Source organism: Schistocerca piceifrons, unplaced genomic scaffold (assembly GCF_021461385.2).
Source record: "Schistocerca piceifrons isolate TAMUIC-IGC-003096 unplaced genomic scaffold, iqSchPice1.1 HiC_scaffold_1238, whole genome shotgun sequence".
Classification (NCBI taxonomy): Eukaryota; Metazoa; Arthropoda; class Insecta; order Orthoptera; family Acrididae; genus Schistocerca; species Schistocerca piceifrons.
The window spans coordinates 82501-87500 of record NW_025727057.1 but is presented as its reverse complement, the minus strand read 5'-3'; the positions used below and the strand labels follow the sequence as shown (position 1 = coordinate 87500).

General features: G+C 53.0%; 1 non-coding gene across 1 annotated transcript in view; it reads left to right on the top strand.

The window, feature by feature from the left end:
* Positions 1-3397: 3397 nt before the first annotated feature.
* Positions 3398-5000, top strand: part of LOC124730352 — a 1909-nt gene continuing 306 nt past the window's right edge. The window contains exon 1 of the ribosomal RNA XR_007007983.1: positions 3398-5000. This exon is cut by the window's right edge and continues 306 nt beyond it. This is a non-coding gene — a ribosomal RNA (small subunit ribosomal RNA).

The window sequence follows — 5000 nt, the reverse complement described above, 5'->3', positions numbered from 1 at the left end:
GTATACATGCTGAAAGAGTCTGCCCACAATGGGAACCACACGTCAGCCAGCCACTCTGATCACGCACCACTCTCTGCTTCTAACGGGCGCACATACAATATGTAAGCACCAGCATGGAACAACATCCAGTGCATCCTCTCCGCCACATTACACAATCCACACTATCACAACCAGACCAGGAGGTCCATGCGGAAAATACAATATCCCACCCTTTCGACATCCACCATTGCGCAGATCAGGCACCAACACCCACACATGTCCTATACAACGGTGCACCCAACATCACAATAGTACCTCCTGTCACAGCGCACAAACAATGACATGAGTCAAAGACACAGGTCTGACACAAGCATAGAATTGGAGCGCCGCCTCTAATAAGCCAAAGGTGCATCCTGACGTGACAAATCTGATCATGTCACAAGCATTCACTTACTATAATCACTATCAACGAACCTGCCGCCCCCGCCCCCCCCTACACCTTTCCTTACAACAACGTGTAACCTAACCTAACCTAACCTATGTTGTACCTTAACCTAACCTATGTTGTACCTTAACCTAACCTATGTTGTACCTTAACCTAACCTATGTTGTACCTTAACCTAACCTATGTTGTACCTTAACCTAACCTATGTTGTACCTTAACCTAACCTATGTTGTGCCTTAACCTAACCTATGTTGTGCCTTAACCTAACCTATGTTGTGCCTTAACCTAACCTATGTTGTGCCTTAACCTAACCTATGTTGTGCCTTAACCTAACCTATGTTGTGCCTTAACCTAACCTATGTTGTGCCTTAACCTAACCTATGTTGTGCCTTAACCTAACCTATGTTGTGCCTTAACCTAACCTATGTTGTGCCTTAACCTAACCTATGTTGTGCCTTAACCTAACCCATGTTGTGCCTTAACCTAACCCATGTTGTGCCTTAACCTAACCCATGTTGTGCCTTAACCTAACCCATGTTGTGCCTTAACCTAACCCATGTTGTGCCTTAACCTAACCCATGTTGTGCCTTAACCTAACCCATGTTGTGCCTTAACCTAACCCATGTTGTGCCTTAACCTAACCCATGTTGTGCCTTAACCTAACCCATGTTGTGCCTTAACCTAACCCATGTTGTGCCTTAACCTAACCTATGTTGTGCCTTAACCTAACCTATGTTGTGCCTTAACCTAACCCATGTTGTGCCTTAACCTAACCCATGTTGTGCCTTAACCTAACCCATGTTGTGCCTTAACCTAACCCATGTTGTGCCTTAACCTAACCCATGTTGTGCCTTAACCTAACCCATGTTGTGCCTTAACCTAACCCATGTTGTGCCTTAACCTAACCCATGTTGTGCCTTAACCTAACCCATGTTGTGCCTTAACCTAACCCATGTTGTGCCTTAACCTAACCCATGTTGTGCCTTAACCTAACCCATGTTGTGCCTTAACCTAACCCATGTTGTGCCTTAACCTAACCCATGTTGTGCCTTAACCTAACCCATGTTGTGCCTTAACCTAACCCATGTCGTGCCTTAACCTAACCCATGTCGTGCCTTAACCTAACCCACGTCGTGCCTTAACCTAACCCACGTTGTCGCCTAACGTAACCCACGTTGTCGCCTAAACCTGCTCTGTAATTGTTATACGACTCGTTCAATTAGTGTAGTGTTGCCCACCCGCAACCCTCGCAATATAGTTCGCTACTCGCACTCCCCGCTCCCCTGTGTATCGCTTCATGTTAAACACCTTGCAAGTCTTGCTCACTTTCCACATGCTCCTGCTGTACACTGTAATGTGGATGGCAGCAGGACGTACATGCCGCCCCTCCCCACGTCCCCACCTTGCCCCCTGCCTTCGCAAGCTGGTTGGTGAGAACTTTGCATGTTCAATGCCCTCCGCATGCGACGTACTCAGGCTACGTTGTGGTGCGGCCTGTGTCAACTGTCCGCTAATGTCGTACGCGTAAACCACAATCTGTACTGCACATTCGTCCTTATGTACTGAATGATACATCGTGGCACATGTGTGACCGTACAACGACTGCGCCCAAAAACGGCGGACCATACAGTGCAAATATTGTGCACGCAGCTACGTGTCGTCTCCCTATGAGAGCTGGATTGCAGTGTGGTACGCCATAGAGACGTGTGGGAGGAACGGACGCCGTGGATGGCGATCAGCATGAGCTGTCTGTTGATGTATTCGGACCTAGTCGTCTCTCCTCACACACCGTGATGGCATGGTGCACCGCGTTCCATATCTGCGACATGCTACAGAGGCCGGTTGACAGTCGTTCGAGCAATGGACATCGCATACGTACGGGGGCCACCTTCCACGTATTGTCTAGGCGTGCACATTTTGTTGCGTGTATGTGGGCAGACGTAGTGTGGCGTGACACCTGACACAGGCATGCAATAATCGTGGAAGTTGCAAATGGCGATGGACGCCTGCGTTTTCTGGTGAAGTTACGCAAATGAACAAATGGTAACCTGTTGTGGTGCGGTTGTTCTCGCTAGGGGTGAATCGGTGATGGCGACGATAGGTTGAGGTACTAACCGGTTGTTCCAGCGATACCCACCATGCCGACGAAACTGAACGGCATCTGGGTGTGAAGCGATACGCGGCGGTGGCTGGGTGGGACCGTCCCCGGCCGGTGAGGGGGCGCCTCCCGGCGTGCTGGCCGCGCGGTGCGTGGGCGCACGCGCTACAGCCGGCTGGTGGGGGCGGCCAGTGGCAGGCGCGCCGGCCGACGGACGCGGCAGGCGTCGCAGCTGCGCGCCGGCGCACCCTGCGCGCGGCGCCGTGCGGCCAAAGTAGGTCCTCGCGGGCCCGGTGCGAAGCGCGGTGGACATCTTCAGTGTGCTGGTCCGATTGAGGACTGTGTGCGTTGAGGATGCGCTGCCGCCCGGCGCTCGGCGCCGCGACGCCGTCTGCTGCTCGGTCGCCCCAGCGGTTCTCGCTGGTGGTTTGTATCGCAGCTGTGCGGATGTGTTGGCGCGTGCGCTGTGCTGGGAGAGTTCGCTTCGGCACCCAAGTGGGGCTTTTGTCCTTCTGTGGCGCTGGCGTTGGAGCTGCCGGTCACCGTAGGTGGCGCGTGTTGTCTCCCGCCGGCAATGCCACGACAGCACGCTCCCGGGCCTCTGTCGGCAGCGGCAAGCTCAGTTGGGAGCACGGGTGGTCGCACCGAAAGCGTCTACTCGCCTAACTCCGGGCGATTGCGCCTCTCTCGAACCCGACCAAGTACTTGGGACGGCGCTGCGCGCCGCCGGGACCTGAGAGGGTTTCGAGGTGTATTGTGCAGGGGAGCTCAGCCTCCTCCTGTTTGCAGAATGATTGAGCGGACGCTTGCGTGTTCGCGCGGGCCCCCGGGACACACTCCCGGGCGGCCGGCTGCTCAGCTCTAGTTGACGCAGCTCCCTGGTTGATCCTGCCAGTAGTCATATGCTTGTCTCAAAGATTAAGCCATGCATGTCTCAGTACAAGCCGCATTAAGGTGAAACCGCGAATGGCTCATTAAATCAGTTATGGTTCCTTAGATCGTACCCACGTTACTTGGATAACTGTGGTAATTCTAGAGCTAATACATGCAAACAGAGTCCCGACCAGAGATGGAAGGGACGCTTTTATTAGATCAAAACCAATCGGTCGGCTCGTCCGGTCCGTTTGCCTTGGTGACTCTGAATAACTTTGGGCTGATCGCACGGTCCTCGTACCGGCGACGCATCTTTCAAATGTCTGCCTTATCAACTGTCGATGGTAGGTTCTGCGCCTACCATGGTTGTAACGGGTAACGGGGAATCAGGGTTCGATTCCGGAGAGGGAGCCTGAGAAACGGCTACCACATCCAAGGAAGGCAGCAGGCGCGCAAATTACCCACTCCCGGCACGGGGAGGTAGTGACGAAAAATAACGATACGGGACTCATCCGAGGCCCCGTAATCGGAATGAGTACACTTTAAATCCTTTAACGAGTATCTATTGGAGGGCAAGTCTGGTGCCAGCAGCCGCGGTAATTCCAGCTCCAATAGCGTATATTAAAGTTGTTGCGGTTAAAAAGCTCGTAGTTGGATTTGTGTCCCACGCTGTTGGTTCACCGCCCGTCGGTGTTTAACTGGCATGTATCGTGGGACGTCCTGCCGGTGGGGCGAGCCGAAGGCGTGCGACCGCCCCGTGCGTGCTCGTGCGTCCCGAGGCGGACCCCGTTGAAATCCTACCAGGGTGCTCTTTATTGAGTGTCTCGGTGGGCCGGCACGTTTACTTTGAACAAATTAGAGTGCTTAAAGCAGGCAAGCCCGCCTGAATACTGTGTGCATGGAATAATGGAATAGGACCTCGGTTCTATTTTGTTGGTTTTCGGAACCCGAGGTAATGATTAATAGGGACAGGCGGGGGCATTCGTATTGCGACGTTAGAGGTGAAATTCTTGGATCGTCGCAAGACGAACAGAAGCGAAAGCATTTGCCAAGTATGTTTTCATTAATCAAGAACGAAAGTTAGAGGTTCGAAGGCGATCAGATACCGCCCTAGTTCTAACCATAAACGATGCCAGCCAGCGATCCGCCGCAGTTCCTCCGATGACTCGGCGGGCAGCCTCCGGGAAACCAAAGCTTTTGGGTTCCGGGGGAAGTATGGTTGCAAAGCTGAAACTTAAAGGAATTGACGGAAGGGCACCACCAGGAGTGGAGCCTGCGGCTTAATTTGACTCAACACGGGAAACCTCACCAGGCCCGGACACCGGAAGGATTGACAGATTGATAGCTCTTTCTTGATTCGGTGGGTGGTGGTGCATGGCCGTTCTTAGTTGGTGGAGCGATTTGTCTGGTTAATTCCGATAACGAACGAGACTCTAGCCTGCTAACTAGTCGCGTGACATCCTTCGTGCTGTCAGCGATTACTTTTCTTCTTAGAGGGACAGGCGGCTTCTAGCCGCACGAGATTGAGCAATAACAGGTCTGTGATGCCCTTAGATGTTCTGGGCCGCACGCGCGCTACACTGAAGGAATCAGCGTGTCTTCCTA